The following is an 18,125-nucleotide window of genomic DNA, read 5'->3' as shown; positions in this document are numbered from 1 at the left end:
GTGAGGGGTTTAGTGATTTTGGAAAAGATTCTAATAACTTTGGTTTGATAATTTGCAAACCCAAAGAAACAATGAAAAGCTTTAAGGGACTTGAGTTGTACTGATCTCTTAATGGGTTGAAGCTTAGAGGGATCCATGCGGAAGCCTTTTGCAGACAAAATATAACCCAGGAAATTAACCTCTGCTTCAAAAAAGGCACATTTCTCAAGTTTAGCAAATAAGGAGTTATCTCCGAGTCTTTGTAGTACAGTGCGTACATGTAGGACATGTGACAGAACATCACTAGTGTAAATCAGGATGTCATCCAGATAGACCACCACATATTGACCACAGATACCCCCGATAGTGATTAGCAAACCCCCCGATGATCGGGAGCCTCGCCCAATCATTTTGTTAATATCAAGATTGGGATCGATATAACGCAAACTTGCATCCGATCACCAAACTCGGGTTTTACAGTTATGGGATGGGGGGCTGTAAAATAAAGAATATAGTTAATAATAAATATTGCCATTATACTTACCGGTGCCGTGACGCGTCCTACAGACTCTGACGGACGCGATCATTGCTGTGCCGCCTGGTAACCAGCACTGCCTAAAGGACTTTCCATGACGTCATAGCCATGTGACCAGTCTGGTGTGAATGTTGTATAGACATTTGCTTACAGACTGGTCACATGACTATGACGTTATCGGAGGTCCTGTTAACTGAACTTTGTCACTGTGCGAGTGTCACATCGGCATCACAAGGTACGGCCGCACACTCTCCTGATAGCTGCATGTATTTCCAGGCAGCTGAGGCACTCCTGTCCGGAGAGCGCAAGGCCGTACCGGCTGATACTGACGCCAGACGCAAGTGCAATCATACTCTCACCGTCAGTCTGCTTCTCGCTCTGTACAGAGCGATGTAGAAGAGCTTACATGGCACTCCCTGCTTCTCTCTCTGTCTTTAAAGAGTGATGAAGCAGAGTTGACAGAGCTCTCCCTGTGGACTACGTCGGACTAAGGATTTTTTTTAATAATAAAGATGGAGTCTCCAAATGTTTTTTTTTTTGTTATGTATGTATGTGTGTGTGTGTGTGTAAATTGCCCTTTTATTCTATAAACTACTGACAACATGTCTCTGAAATCCCAAGCAAGCAATTTTGTATTTATTTTCTGAACATAGTGGTTTATAGAATGAGACAATAATGTACAGTTTACTCAAAAATATACCTATTAAGAGAAAAATCAGAAAAACGGAAAAATTTGCAGTGGTCTCTTAATTTTTGCCAGGGATGTACATATATATATATATATATATATATATATATATATATATGGTACCACATAATCAGAATGATCAGTTACCAGTACCACCAAAAAATGAGTAAAGAACCAGTTGCACTGAACCCCTTGTGTGGACTACCTTCTTCAGACACCCGTCATTATACCTACCCTCTGGGGCCCGGCCCTGCTTGCAGAGGGTCTAACATCCAGGCTGCCATTAACACCAGCCCCAGTAGTGGACATTGTGCAGCGGCGGCTCCATCTACATAGCCACAAACCGCAAGTGGCATCACGTGTGAACACTATTCTAATCCCCTGTAAATATTCACCTTTACAAAAAGGGCCCAGGGCACGGAACCGGGCAGTGGCCACCAAAGTGACATTCCTCCGATATACTGTACACTGCCTGGGACCGAATACCCCATAACCCTGGGCGTCACATTTGCGCAGCCATGGCATGCCCATACCGTTGCTGACGTCAGGTTCTCAAGAACAAAAAATGACACACATTCTAAAAGCCCCAATAAACAGGGACATTTCCTCAGCAACAAATTTGGCTTGCAGCTGCATGGATTTAGGTGAGACAAAGAAACAGGGTGCAACAATTTTACAGGGTCAGCAGGGAATACCTGTGCGCCTGTATGAGTATAATTGGGCTCACTCAGGCACTGAGATTGCTTTGTGAGCGACGGTCTTGGGCAGGAAGTTTACCGATGTCCAGGCTCCCCTCGATAGGACACCAAAATATAACTTGCCCCCTTAAAGTCGATAGGGTCCTGGACAAAATGGGGAAGATGCTGCAGGGGCTTGAATCTGGCTTGATGCAAGTTATTGCACCTGCTCTGCAAGTCCTAGGACAAGGCACCTGATCCACCGTTGTCCATTTTTTTTTGTGTGTGTGTTTATTTAAACAGCCAGATATAATGTGACCACTGTCCGGGACCCCAGCCACAGGTATGCTGCTCGACTCTACCAGCAGATGGGGCCAAAGCAGCAGCCTTTATCTCTCTTGCAGTACTAACATTCACAAATCGTCCAGCAGATGGCGCTGAAACCTCACTCCTGCCAATGCCTACAGCTCGAGTCTGATCTTCGGGAGACTCAGCCTCTATGTGACATCTGTCCGGGACTGCAGGCACAGAGTGACTGTCACAGACAGACTAGAGGGAAGCCACCCACTCAACAGGACCCCAAGACCCCCAAAACCCTTTAACCCCTAAATTATTATTATGGCCATGTGGAGCCCATTATAATATTTGGAGGGCTATGTGGGGTCCTGAGTCTATTTCTGATTTTTTTGTGTACAAATTCTTTGGTTATGCAAACTGATCCTTACAAATGCTGTCTGGAAGGCTGGTCTCAGACGATCTTAGGCAGATGCTGGATGTGGAGGTTCTGGGCTGGTGTGGTTACACGTGATCTGCTGTTGTGAGGCCAGATGCATGTACTGTCAAGTTTTCTGAAACTCATATGGAGATGGCTTATGGTAAAGAAATGGAACATTAAACTCAATGGGTAACAGCTCTGGTGGACATTCCTGCAGTCATCTGCTTGTTCCTCAAACTTGCAACAGCTGTGGCATTGTGCTGTGTGATAAAACTGGCCTTGTAATGTGGCCAGCCTAAGGGTACCGTCTCACTAAACGACGTACCAGTGATTCCGACCATGATATGACCTGGTCAGGATCGCTGGTGCATCGTTACATGGTTGCTGGTGAGCTGTCAATCAGGCAGATCTCACCAGCGACCAGTGACCAGCCAACAGCCCCCAGCGACGCGTGGAAGCGATGCTGCGCTTGGTAACTAAGTTAAATATCGGGTAACCAAGCAAAATGCTTTGTTTCGTTACCCGATATTTACCTTGGTTACCAGCGCACACCGCTTAGCGCTGGCTCCCTGCACTCGTAGCCAGAGTACACATCGGGTTAATAAGCAAACCGCTTTGCTTATGTACCCGATGTGTACTCTGGCTACGTGTGCAGGGAGCAGGGAGCCGGCACTTGTAGCCTGAGAGCGGCGTACGCTAGTAACCAAGGTAAATATCGGGTAACCAAGCAAAGTGCTTCTCTTAGTTACCCGATGTTTACCATGGTTACTAGTGTCCGCAGCTTCCAGACGCCGGCTCCCTGCACATTCAGATCGTTGCTCTCTCGCTGTCAAACACAGTGATGTGTGCTTTACAGCGGGAGAGCAACGTCCAAAAAATGAACCAGCACTGTGTGTAACGAGCAGCGATTTCACAGCAGGGGCCAGATCGCTGCTCAGTGTCACACACAGCGAGATCGCTAATGAGGTCACTGGTGCGTCATAAAAACCATGACTCAGCAGCGATCTCGCTAGTGATCTCGCTATGTGAGAAGTACCCTCAGGCACACCTGTGCAATTATCATGCGGTCTAATCAGATTCTTGATATCCCCCACCTGTGAGATGGATGGATTATCTCAGCAAATTAAAAGTGCTCACTAACTGAATTAGACAAATTTGTGAACAATATTTGAGAGATAAAGACCTTTGTATGCGTAGAAATGGTCGTAGATCTTTAAGTTCAGATCATGAAAAATGGGAGCAATAACAGAAGTTTTGTGTTTATATTTTTGTTCAGTATATTTAGTGCCATAATCTAAACTATTTTCTAACATACCATATTTTTCAGATAATAAGATGCACTTTTCCTCCCAAAAATTTGGGAGGAAAGTGAGGGGTGCGTCTTATAATCTGAATATAGTTTATCAGGGTGGTGGAGAGGAGTCGCAAGAGGCCGGGGAATGCTGAGGCAGCTGTGCAGGGGCTGCGGCGGCTGTGCAGTGTCTGCAGCTGCTGTGCAGGGTCTCCGGTAACTGCTGCTGGGGTGGCTGTGCGGTGTCTGCAGTGGCTGTGTGGTGTCTGCGCGGGGTCTTCGGCAGCTGTAGCGGTTGTGCAGTGTCTGCAGGGGGTCCCCATTGGCTGGATTGGCGCTGCGGTTCTAGCGGTGACTTCAAATAATGCCGCACGGAGTCGACGCATGTGCAGATGGAGTTCTCGGCTCACGCTCTCATCTGTGCAAGTACCGCCTCCGGCCCATTGATCTCCATCCAGCGGACTTCGCGAAAATATCGCCCGGAGGTGGCGCTTGCGCAGATGAGATCTCGGCTTGCCATTGAGCCTAGAACTCTATCTGTGCTGACTCCGGGCGCCATTTCTTTGAAGCCCTCACCGCGCACAGCCGCAGCCGCAGAAGCTGCCCCGGCACGACAGCCCCAGCCTTCGCCGCGGCCCCAGCACAGCCTACAGTTCTGGGACACCCACCGTCCCTGTCTCCTGTGACTCCTCCACCACCGCTACTGCCCCCTCCGGTAAGACACCACTGGATTACAAGACGGACTCCATTTTTTTTTTCACCTCTTTTTGCTCTGAATTTGGGGTGCGTCTTATAATCCGGTGCGTCTTATAAAACGAAAAATACGGTACTTGCATGAAAAAGTTCCTATTCTTCCCTGACTACATTAACTGGTAATATATTTTTTTTCCCTACTACCTCTATGATAACACTAGAGAATACCAGTGCATTCTGGGATACTAAAACAAAGCAACATCAAGGCGGAGAGGCTGCAGTCACTGGGGTAGTCTCTGCCTTCTCCCTGAAATTAAGCATGATGATTGACCCTGGTTTTAGTAGCCGTGCTAGTCCATGCGCACTGTGCACAGTGACAGCGCTGTTTTGCCAAATTTTTAACACTAAGGTTCAGATAAGACTTTAAAAAAGGCAATTAATTTTATTAGAAAGGTTAGTATGAAATACAAACCTAAAAGAAAAGAATGATATTGCGTACACTTTTGTATATTCAACATACAAAGGTTAAGTACTTACATCAAAAAGGAGCTTTTGAACACCATCTGTCTGGAATATCAGTCAGAGACGCATGACAAAGACAGAGAAACTCCTGGAAATCCCAATACTGACTGGGTGTCCCACGGTGCAGGTACATGAGCTTCTGTCTTTGCTATATTTAATATGATCTTAAATAGAGACTTGCACAAATATTACACAAGTTTTAGAGTTAATGTTTTGTAGTCTTATTGACCTATGCCCTCCAATTGCCAGTTTTTGTGCATAGATGAATCAGAGATACACCTCACATCAGACAATGGGGCAATAAACCCAAACAATTAAAATCTCCCAAGAATACACATCAAATATTTGAGCTAAGTAAATCACAAAGTTTCTGGTAGGCTATGTTCACACAGGATGTTTTTTCTGACCAAAACCTGACCTTGTGGCAAGATGTCTCCTGGTACTCATCTGCGGTTTAGGTGGCATTTTTTGTGGCGTTTTTACAGCGCCTTTTTCTGTGATGTCAAGATCTGCAAGGGTTCAAGAGTACCCGAGTGCTGGGTCAGGCTGGTTATTGACCTGTATGTGGCACTCAGGTAGTAAAAAAAAAAAAAAAAAAGGTAGAAAGAGAAAAAATAGTAAAGCAGGCGCCCTATACTTACCAGTCCTCGGTAGATGCTAGAGTGTATGGGCTCCTTCCAGGTATAATGTCTTTAACAGGCCAATATCACACAGGGGCATGATTGTAGTGGAAGGGAGAAAACATGGCCAAGCTCTTAACCCAGCTGGTCACGCTCACTAACCCAGCTGGTCATGCCCACTAACCTGGAAGGAGCCCCTCCTACTTCCAGTGCCGCTCATTAGTCTCATGCATATTCACTGCTCCCTCCCCCCCACTGGAGTCTGCGGATCTATTGTACAGTAAAAAATAAATTTAAAAAAATGGCGTAGGGTCCCCCATATTTTGATACCCAGCACAGATAAAGCCTACAGCTACAGGATGCAGCCACCAGCTGTGGGCTTTATCTTGGCAGGGTATCAAAATAAGAGGGACCCCATGCGTTTTGTTTTTTTTATTATTTAAATAAATAATTACAAAAAACAGCATGCGGTCCCCCTCAATATTGATACCCTGCTAGGATAAAGCCCACAACTGAGAGCTGGTATTCTCAGGCTGTAGAGACCCAGCATAAAAATATCAGCCTGCAGCCACCCAGGATTGGCGCATGTATTAGATTAGATTACTTGTGCTTTACTCACTGGTTTGGAGTTGCTGCAACTCGGATGGTGCTGGTCTTTGCCAATGTGGTATTCCCTTTGTTCCAGTGCCGGTGTAGTGAACTGGTGAGCTTTGCTTCCATGCACCAGTCTGTAAGTGGTAGGTCCCCGTGGCTTGAAGAGTTTTGAGGTCCCCTCCTGTTGTCTCCATCCTGGCCCGTATGACAGGCAGCTTGAATCTCTCTTGGCTTGGACCTCTGTCCCCATTCCCAGGTTCTGTGCTGTGCACCGTACACTAACGTCGGTAAGGTCCTTGATGGTCCCCTCACTGGGCAGATTGTTATCAGGTAAGCCTGAAGCGTCTTCCTGAACTAGGGCTCTGTGTGACTTTTCACTAACTAAGGGCTCTTCTCCACTTGCGTTAAAAAAAATCACAGCAATACTCGGCTACAAATGTGAGTCGAGTGTCCTGCGTGTGGTCTGCGTACGGTGTTTTTTTTTTTTTTCCCCTCACATAGCATCCGTATGATATGCGAACGTCATGCGAGTGCTATGTGAGTGTTTATGCAAGCATCGTAGGACTGGCTACCGGAGGAATCTCCAGTAATACCAGGCTTGGCCGCGGTTACCTGCACTGAACTCCAGAGCTGTCACCTGAGCTCCAGAGATCAGCCCAGTTTATTTGCAGCTGTGCTGAACAACAATCGCTGGGGAATCAATCACTCGGAGCTCGCTATTCAGTCCAGGCTGCACTCCGGAGCTCAGGTGACAGCTCCGGAGTTCAGTGCATGTAACCCCGGCCAGGACTGGTCTTACTGGAGATTCCTCCGGTAGCCAGTCTGATGCTGTATGCAAGTGTCAAGGATCTGTATGACATGCACATGCCACCCGTATTCTGATTTTTTTTTTTTTTCTCGCTCCCATAGGTTTGCATAGGGGTGCGAGAGCTGAGACTCGATGCAAATCGCAGCATGCTGGGATTTCACCGAGAGCACGAGTCGTATCGTATAAAATTAAGCTAGTGGACAATATCTCATAGCTTAACATTGGTGCGAGTGCGATCCGATTTGTTTTTTATCACTCGCACATGGAAATCGCGAAGTCGCAAGTGGAGAAGAGCCCTAACAAGATGTCCGTCCACTCCACTGATCAGCCCCTCCCACTCCCAGGTTTCTGACTAGTGGATTGAATGCGTCCCAACCTATAGGTGACCACCGGTCAAGTCCATCTCTAGCCTGTTACCCAGTCTGGGAAAATGGGCGTGGTTTTGTGTGTGAGTGTGTGCTGTGGTATTTACCAGCACTGGTCTTCCAGGAATCCGGGATTAGCTGTAGTACCCTGTGGCACCTGACACTTACATCCTTACATCTATCTCAGGTAAGGTGGGGGTTAGTCACCGATGTTCCACATTCACACACTACATACAGCCTAGGAACCTTCACACAGAGTGGGTTGGCTCAAAGTAGGCAGGGGTTGGCTATATGAACATGGACTTCCATATCACTGAAGCCAGCCATCTGGGGAGCGGGTTCCACTTGGAGTATAAATAGGCATTACACACGCACATCATGGCCAGTTAGACCCGTCAGGACCATAGTTAAGGCAACACATCTCTGGAGAACTTGGATTTCACAGGGCACAGGAGCTTGGATCGGGAGCTCAGTCGGGGTACCTAACTGTGGAGGGGGACAACCTAGAAATAGGACTCTCACTCCTTCTCTTTCAAAACACCGGTGGTGACCCCTTTACTGGATCTGGGATTGACCGGAGCCCATGACGGCAGTGACCAGAATGACCGGGCTAGCAGCTGAAGTTGTGAGTAAACTACACCTTGAACCCGCAGAGACTGTGTTGGCTTGTCCTTACCGGTGCTGCCGCCCAGCGCTTAGACGCCAATGGCCATTACTACCCTCTTCAGCCACCCGGGACCTTGGGGAACGGAACTGGGCAAGGCCACCCCGTGACAATGCCTGACCTGACCTGAAACGGCCTGGCGATGAGTAGTTGTAACCGCCTGCCCCGTGGGGGGCTAAATTTGGTGTCACGAATAGGATATCTTGCCCATTAAACCGAGTACTGTGCGCCTACAGAATTGTGTTAAACTGGATAATTTGGTGCTGAAACTGTTCCTTTGCAAAATGAACAGTCACCATTAACAATTCCGCGCGGGAAAAGAAGAGGGAGCGCCATGGGGAGTGGGTCCCTGAAAATCACGTGAAGTAAGGATCTGATGCCGGGGGTGGAGTCTACCACCTCGAATGACCAGTTGAAAGAGGAAGGAAAGAACTTGACACCTGGTACTTTGGGAGTAGATGAAGCTCCGCAGGGAGCAGAAAAATCTCAACCACCGAGTACTGGCAGAGATAGACCCAGCAACCCGACCAGAGGTCACAGTCCAGCTGAGACTTACACACTGACCCGATAAGTCTACTCGAATTCCAGTGGGGTGCAAAGCTGGCATATTCATCGCCCGGAACCTCATGATGGAACTGTGGGTGAGGTAGTAATGATCCTACCTTTAAAGCCAGGGGTTCTGGGAGGTGGCTTGAGTACTGTTTCGGAAGGGGACCCTGTTGCTGATCCCGTCGGTCTACTCATTCCTGTTTACTGTCATTGCAAGCGTGCAGGACATTATGCAAGAGGATGTCCAGTGTTCGTGCCAAGCCATGGGGTCGGGACCGGCCCTCTGGAAACACCAGCAACCAAGCCAGAATAATTCTCGATGTTTTTCTATGTTGAATGTTTTTCTCATTGCTGATATTTTCTGATTTGAAATGTTCTGAAGACCTGTGACTGGTAATGTTGAACATATTTGAAATGTTTGAAGTATTGCTGCTTCCCAAAAGGGGAAAATATGTTTTTCTTGTTAATATGTTACATGCATATATAAAAATACGGTGTTAATTGTGTTTTGTTGCTGCCCGGGGAATTTGGCACCCCTGAGGCTCTGGTCGCCACAGGGTACTACACCCCAATCAGGGTGTGGTATCTATCTCAGGTAAGGAGGGGGTCAGTCACCGGTGTTCCACATTCACACACTACACACAGTCTAGGAACCTTCACACAGAGTGTGTTGGCTCAGGGTAGGCAGGGGGGTGGCCATACGAGCACGGACTTCCCGGTCACTGAAGCCAGCCACCTGGGGGGCAGGTTCCACTTGGAGTATAAATAGGCATTACACACGCACATCAGGGCCAGTCAGACCCGTCAGGACCATAGTTCTGGTGACATATCTCTGGAGAACTTGGACTTCATAGGGCGCAGGAGCTTGGAGCGGGAGCTCAGCTGTGGTACCTAACTGAGGAGGGGGACACCCTATAAATAGGACTCTCACATTCAAAATACCGGTGGTGACCCCTTTACCGGATCTGGGATTGACTGGAGCCCATCACGGCAGTGACCAGCAAGACCTTGCTGGCAGCTGAAGTTCTGAGGAAACTGCACCCTAAACCCACAGAGACTGTGTTGGCTTGTCCTTACCGGCGCCGCCGCCCAGCACTTAGGCGCCAATGGCCATTACTACCCTCTTCAGCCACCCGGGGCCTGCTCCCCCTGTGGAGAGCGACACCATACTGGCTGCCTTAACACCTGCCTCGGAGAGGAACCCGGCAGCTATTCCCTGGCCACATACAACAGGTGGCGTCACGACAAACTCTTTTCCAAATACCCCGCTTCCTTCCCCCACCATTTAACTGTACGCCTCGGGGTAACGGAACCGGGCAAGGTCACCCTGTGACAACGCCTGACCCGACCAGAAATGGCACGGCAACGAGTAGGTTTAACCACCTGCCCCGTAGGGCACTACACAACCAATCACAGATGAAAGCAGTGAATATGGAATTGTGATGCCCTGGCAAAACAAGGTAGTCATAGATAGGCCCTACACAACACCTTCCTTCACTTAGGAAACACACAGCGGACCTGAAAACCTAGTCACCTCCCCTTAGGGAAAGATAGACACACCAGTGGGCATGACCAGGTGGTTGGACACGCCCACCCAGGGGTCCAGACAGTCCGGGGCGGGAAAACAAGCAGATTAAGTTTGGAGTTCGAGTTAAGAGGTGTGTGGGCTGGAGCTAGGTGTAGCTCCAGCAGAGGAAGTTCAAGTTGAGCGGTACCTTGGCTAGGTGGCAGATGGTCTCCGTCAGCAGGAGACAGGAAGACGGCTCGGCAGAACCGAGGTGGACCGGGACAGGGTTGTAGCCCGCCAATACCGACACGGGGAACTGACCCGGAAACCGTAGCACAGAGGGGGTACTCGGACCCTGAAGCCAGGACTGAAACCAGCGGCCTAGCTAATTAACCGATTGAGGCCAGGATTATAGGTCCTGTCCCACCCAAAGTCCCTAATAGAAGACCACAGCCCACCGATAGGGATAGAAGGCCACCGCCAGGGCCCATAGATCCCGCAGGCCAGTATCTGCGGGCACGGCTCCTAAGGCCACATCCAGCCGGGAGCGGACTCCTGAGTTCCAGACCAGGCAGTCCACCATACACAAAACAAGTGCAGAGGAAAGGACAGTGACCACCACCCTGGGTGGGGGACCTGAGTGCAACCGGCCGCGGCCGCCGGCCACCAGCACCTTGGTTTACCAAAAGACTCGTGTGATTAATTTACTGTGAGTAACCAAACATCCCCCTGCTTGCCCAGGCGCGCCGGCCCTTGCCATCGCTATGCCCTGCACAAAGACACTGGGTCCCGGGGCAGCCATCCCTACCCACGGAGGGGTTAACATCCAGCTGCCACTATATCTCCCCCGGGTGCCCACAACAGCAGCGGTGGTGTCCCACTTCACCACACACCGTGGGTGGCGTCACAAACTTAATACGGCCTAGCCCGTACATCTACATTCCCCTTTTATTCGGCGTGTCCGCGAGACCCTCGGGTCCGGAGACCCTCGAGCCACCCCCCAGAAGGTCCGGAACCGAGCAGCGGCGGCTGCTGACATGTGGGAGGCACACCCCAAAACTTGGCATCACGAACAGGATACTTACCTGATGGAAGTGCACCTTGCATTGGACAGTCAGCGATGATCCGTTGAAAAATTTTCAGAAATCGCCATTTTTGGCGCCATTTATAGACGCAAAAACTGCAGCCCAGCGTCTTCTTCCGTGAGAAAAGGGTGCGAAGCTGAAGCGCCGCCCCCTGGGAACACGGCCGGAAGGTGCACCCCAACGTAGGAAAACGAAACTAACTTGCCGAAAAAGAGAGTGCTGGAAAAAGACCAAGGGGGGGCGGGTGAAGAATCTGCAGCATGTGACCTGTGCAGATGAAGGGCAGAGACTCCAGGGCTCCGCCACCCTTTTGTTCCTGGACACCAACAACGCAACATGGCCGACCAGTCTGGCAAGCCTGCAGTGGAGGAGCCCGTGGCCGGAACAGCCAATTGGGTGGAAGCCCAGACCGAGCGCATGTGTCACAGGATCCAGGCTCAGGCTGGCTTCTTGCTGGCTTCTTGCTGAAGCGATGGGCGGCCAAGATGGCGGAGTTAGCTGCAGCCGTTCGAGCTCGTGAAGTGGAGGCAACCTCGGAGGAGCGGGTAAGCGACCCATGCCCCTATGTCCCACTGGGACCGGCCCACCAGGCTGAGGGCCCCGGTCTGCCCCGTCTGCCACGCTGCCTCCCTCGCCGCCCGCACCTGTTGCTGACACCCCGCTCAGTCCGCTACCACCAGTAACAGCAGCAGTACCCGTCCCGTCTGCCCATGAGGACCCGCCAGCAGAAGTCGCCGGCAGTGAGTCCTTCACCGCCCCGACACCCATATCAGCTCCACACCAGATGAAAGCCCGGAAGGTATCCCGTCCGGTCCTGAGCCTGGCAGCAACCCAGATGACATCGATCCCGGTCCCGGAGGAAGCAGCGCCCGCGATGACGACGGCCCCGGCAGTCCGCCCGGCATTAGCGGAGGCAGTTCCCGACCGGAAGTCAGCACCGCCAGAGACGCTGACTGCTCCCAAGCTCCCGGCCTCGGCTGAGGCCCAGCGGGGATGCACCTGCGGGGCAGCAGAGCGGGCCATGTCACAGCGGAGCCTTCCAGTGCCACAAGTGCCGGTCATAGCCGGCACGGAGGGGCTCCGGCTGGGCCCAGCCCCTGCGCAGGTAGAAGCGGAGCATGCAACAGATGCTCCGTACTGGGAGCGGCAGCGGCGTCAGCTAAGTAAGTAGATTGCAGCCTGGGAGAAGAGGAAGGCGGAGGTCCTGTCCTGGACCTACAGTGAAAAAGAACATCTCCAGAACGCCACTTTCTGAATGTGGGGCCTGACATACCAAGGCCAGGTCCGGCACTTCAACCCCCAAAAGGGGTGGGGCTTTATTTATGAGCCGGGCCTGGAGGCCGAGATCTTTGTGTCCCGGAGGGATGTGACCCCCTCATATATCTGTTGCCACTCAGACCGGGACCTGGAAACTGGAGAGCTAGTGTCGTACACCCGGCATTGCGGAGAGGGGGTGGTTCACCCTAGATGTAAAGAGATGGGTGAGTGAAGGAGAAAGGTACTACCTCCGCCCCTCTCCACCACTCTCCAGCCTTGAAGATGATGTTTAGGTAGCGGTTCCCGGCTACCCCAAGTGAAGTCCCCGTTGGGACTGTTAACCATGCAAAGTCCCCGTTGAGACCGTCTGTTAAAAATGTTTTAAAAAAGGACCATGGCTTTGAACTGGCAGGCCAACCCAAGAACTTTTGGGTCTTGTAAATAGTCCCTGACCAACCTTCTCACCCTGCAGCAGTCTCTGGAGAGGCTAATTGGAGGAAGGGCCTGCGGTAGAGTCGGCCAAGGCCCTGTCACCAGCAGCACTGGTGACTACCCTCTGGGTTAGGGGTCCCCTGGATGTGGGACCCTTGAAAAAGGACTGCCGGGTAAGGAACTTTTTACCCGGCTCGTACAGGCAACACCCGGACCTACCCTGGACTTGGGCAAGGGGTGTCAACCTGTGTTTTAGAGGTGGTGTGCCGCCCAGTGCCCCGTTACCTTCAGGTCGTCTCAGGGTTGGCGCGTCCTGGGTCCTTCTGGTCACAGGTAAGGTGACTTCTATAGGATTCGTGACGCCACTCTCGGTATTGCGGTCAGGGTGACCGCCACTGCAGATTAGGGGATGCCTGAGGCTGATGTTGAATGCAATTAGATGTAGTGGCCTCCCGAGAGTGAGGCTGGCCTCAGGGCCCAGTGTGGGTGTGTGGAACCACAGGTCGCAGAATGACTCACATGCACAGCAAGAATGTCTTTCAGGGGTTTTACTCACTTTCAGGTGGCAGGGGTGAGTAACCCGGGCGAAGCTGTGATAAACAGGCGGAACCAGGAATTCCTTCAGGCTGACTTGTGATGGTGGCTACTGACTCGCCTTCCTAGCCCTTGTGTTTATTGTGGTGACCCAGACTTGTAGTCCTATGGGGTCACCCAGGGAAGTTGCTTCTGCCTGTTCTCCCCTCGTTTCGGCCTGTCTGCTTCTAGCCTGGACCAGGTCACTCTGGCTGCTTGCCTCTTGTGAACTATGGGCCCTCTTGTTGCTACGTGGCTCCGGACTCTGTGGTGTTGTGGTGGAGGGTATGAAGTACCCCCACCTGCAGGTTGAGCAGGCCAACTGAATGGGCCCCTGCTCTGGGGACCTGTAACCCCATGCGGGCCTGGTTCTCGCCTGGCAGTCCCCATACTCCGCCACGCCCTCCAGCCTTGGGTGGATTTCGGGCGGCACTACCAGGTGACCGTTCTCCCCCGTCAGTAACCACTGCGCCTGCGGTGTCTGACTAGAGACAGCCTCCAGGTCTCCTCCTTTGCGACTGCTCTCCCTGAGCTTCACTTCAGACTGGCTCACTACTTCATCCCTTCTGTGCCTGCCTCCGCAACTTAGCAACCAGGATCTCTACCACATCCCTTGAGTGGAGATGGAGGCCACGCCCCCTCCTGGATCTCCCAGGGGTCCCTTCAAAGGTCAATGTGGGAGACCTGGTTACTTTGCGCCAGCATGGGTGCAGTACTCAGTGGTGCCTGACCAGGTCAGGGGCACCACAGTGGCATCAGGGCTAGGTTGTTTTTGGTGGGTGAGGTGAGAAGGACCCGGTCCGTCCTGTCCGAGTTTTAAATGTGCAACGTTTAAGCAAAGTACATCCCGTAAGGGAAGAAACCAAATATACTTCGATGTAAATATGTTAGTATACTTGTACTTTGTTTTACCCCCTTTTTCATCTTTTTAGTTCCTGTTTAATAAATGTTGGTGGTCAGACAGCCCGCGGACGGTCTGTATTAAACCAAGGGGGAATGTGACGTCCTGGCAAAACCAGGTAGTCACAGATAGGCCCATACACAACACTTTCCCTCACTTAGGAAACACACAGCCAACCTGAAACCCTAGTCACCTCCCCTTAGGGAAAGATAGACACACCAGTGGGCATGACCAGGCGGTTGGACATGCCCTCCCAGGGGTCCAGACAACCCGGGGCGGGAAAACAAGCAGATTAAGTTTGGAGTTCAAGTGGAGAGGAGTGTGGGCTGGAGCTAGGTGTAGCTCCAGCAGAGGAAGTTCAAGTTGAGCGGTGCCAGGGTCGGAGCCCTGGTACCTTGGCAAGTTGGCAGACAGTGGTCTTTGTCAGCAGGAGACGGGAAGACGGCTCGGCAGAACAGAGGTGGACCGGGACAGGGGTGTAGCCCGCCAATACCGACATGGGGAACTGACCCGGAAACCGTAGCACAGAGGGGGTACTCGGACCCTGAAGCCAGGACCAAAACCAGCGGCCTAGCTAATTAACCGATTGCGGCCAGGATTATAGGTCCTGTCCCACCCAAAGTCCCTAATAGAAGACCACAGCCCACCGATAGGGATAGAAGGCCACCGCCAGGGCCCATAGATCCCACAGACCAGTGTCTGCGGGTACGGCTCCAGCCGGGAGCGGACTCCTGAGTTCCAGACCAGGCAGTCCACCATGCACAAAACAAGTGCAAAGGAAAAGGACAGTGACCACCAGCCCGGGTGGGGGACCTGAATGCAACCGGCCGAGGCGGCCGGCTACCAGAACCTTGGTTTACCAAAAGACTTGTGTGATTAATTTACTGTGAGTAACCAAAAATCCCCCTGCTTGCCCAGGCGTGCCGGCCCTTGCCATCGCTATGCCCTGCACAAAGATACTGGGTCCCGGGGCAACCATCCTTACCCATGGAGGGGTTAGCATACAGCTGCCACTACATCTTCCCCGGGTGCCCACAACAGCAGCGGTGGTGTCCCACTTCACCACACACCGTGGGTGGCGTCACAAACTTAGTACGGCCTAGCCCGTACACCTACGTCCCCCTTTTATTTGGTGTGTCCGCGAGACCCTCGAGTCCGGAGACCCTCGAGCCACCCCCCAGAAGGTCCGGATCCGAGCAGTGGCGGCTGCTGGCATGGGGACGGCACAGAATGAGTGGGAAAGTGGAGGATCCGCGGGAAGATACAGCATCGCTGGTGATTCGGTGATACCACGCCTGCTCTAATTCCCCTATCCCCACGACCATTTAAATGCCGGCCAGATACCCTGGATCAATTCTGGGCCTAACCAGGTTTTTTATTAACCCAGTTAGACCCACTGATCCAGTATCTACGAGTCCACCTGTCACTAGGGTGAAAAACCGTAGCAAAAGCGCTGAAAAGAATTGGCATGTGCATTCTGAAAAGAATGAAGCAAAACCGGAGGTATTTCACAAAACCGTCAGGAAAAAATCCTGACGTGTTTGTGTGTGTGTGTGCACGAGATTTCAGAAATCTCATAGACTTTGCAGGGACTGTAAAAAGCAGCATTTTATTAGCATGGATTTACATAAAACCAAGGTAAATCTGTAGCTAAAAAACGCTGCAAAAACTCCCAGTGTGAACATAGCCTTACAATGGATATATTGTCTGTCTGTGGATATAAAGCAAACACACAAAAACCTTAAGGATGCACAAGGTTTTTGTAACAATGAACTATTGTCTGTCTGAATTAACAGTATGTTTTTAACTTAACATAATGTATGGACTCAAAACTAGCCATTTTTATAGTTACAATACAAGCGCACACTCTGTTTCCGACAGACTAGAAGTAACAAGTCGGCAATAAAGCCTAGTGCTTTGTCTATGTGCAGTAACAGAATACCCAGGTTACCAGAGACATCACTTTTGGGTCTGGCAGCGCTCTCTACTCTGTTGCCAGCTCGTTACTGCTGACCTGAGTCGGCAACAAGTGCGCTGTCATTGTGCACATCGCACAGTGCAGAGCAAGCAGGGACTAGCCCATCCCCAAAAACAAGAGTCACTGATAATGCTTCATTTCAGGGAGGGGATAAAGGCCACTCCTGTAATCCTTGGCAACATGTGACATATAATTCAACAGAAAGTGTATGGACATAGAGAGTTTCCCCGAAAATAAGACACTGTCCTTATTTTTTTTTTTGCCCTAAAAAAAGCACTAGGTCTTATTTTCAGGGGGTGTCTTATTCTTGAGGAGACATTGTTGGGGGTAAGTTTACCTTCCACAAAAAGCAGACCGCCCCCGTCCCAGGATCGTCATACTTACCAGCCCTGGGCATCTGTGTGGCTCCCAGATCTCCCTGTGATCTCCCAGCAGGTGTGCTGCACGCTGTCCTCCCTTGCTTCTGGCTGACACTCGCATAGATCACATCACACTCATACTCATACAGACACACACACATCAGATTCCACATCATCCCTCCCTGTGATCTCCCAGCAGCTGTGCTCCCCTGTATCTGGCTGACACTCGCATGCATCAGTGTTGTGAACACGTTTTCCAGTTTGTGGCTCCCTCTTGTGGTCAGTGCTGGTGGTGCAGTTGATTTGTGGAATGAACGCCACACACCTGTGGAGGACTGGCAATCAGGCATTTCAGATTGGACTATATAACTGAGCAGTTTCCTCCTGTTACTTGCCGGTGCTCAATGGATATCCTGTGTGTTAAGGACATTTTAAAACCAGCCCTGCTCACTACCAGAACTCCTCTCAGCTAACTGGTCTTGTGCTTCTGCTTATTCATTCCACTTTCTTGTTGTTTTTTCTGCTTTGATACTATGCTTGATTCCTATTTTGTCTGTGTGGAGTTCTTGGTAGAATTGGATGATTCCCTGCTGGGAGTGTCTGTATATTTAGCTCCATGATTCTGCAATGTGTTTTGTCATGCTTGATATTAATTCAGTCCCTCATTTATATTAGTGTTTTTGGATCCCAGTAACATCTGAGTGCTGATCTAGTAGGGGAGAGGCCGTTTGTCCTCAGGGGTTTTCCATATCAGGCGTGCTGGAATTTATTAGGGTCGGCGTCTGGTGAGTATGACTTCGGGGTCTTTAATCTTCTTTCTTCTGTCCTTTGGGGGTGCCCGCTGTCTATAATGAAGTGTCCTGCAGTGTCTTTACTTTTTTATTGCTGCACAGACACTTCATTATTAACCGCGGCTAGGTCTTATTTTCGGGGGATGTCTTAGGCTACTTTTACACATCCGGTTTGAGTACTGCGGCTCAATCCGGCTGTGAAACCTATACAACGGATGCGGCGAAAACACCGCAGCTTTTGCATACGTTTTTACATGCGGCCCGTCCATTTTTTCCTGTTGCGGCACGCTACTGAGCATGTGCAGTGGTAGAAACCGCATACGGCGGCCGGATGCGGTTTTTGCCGCATCTGGCATCCATAGGCATGCATTGAAAATGCGCCACAGCGGCCAGATGCGGCGCGAAGCGGTATTTTTGCCGGAGCAAAAACGTGCCAGGGAACGTTCCATCCGGCCGCCGCATTGGCTAAATCTGCCGAATGCGGCAAAAAACGGACGGAACGCAAGCCCGTGCGGCACAATGCGGCGCCAATGCAAGTCAAT

Source organism: Anomaloglossus baeobatrachus, chromosome 5, assembly GCF_048569485.1.
Source record: "Anomaloglossus baeobatrachus isolate aAnoBae1 chromosome 5, aAnoBae1.hap1, whole genome shotgun sequence".
NCBI classification, from domain to species: domain Eukaryota; kingdom Metazoa; phylum Chordata; class Amphibia; order Anura; family Aromobatidae; genus Anomaloglossus; species Anomaloglossus baeobatrachus.
The sequence above is the reverse complement of the archived record's forward strand: the minus strand, read 5'-3'. Positions refer to the sequence as shown.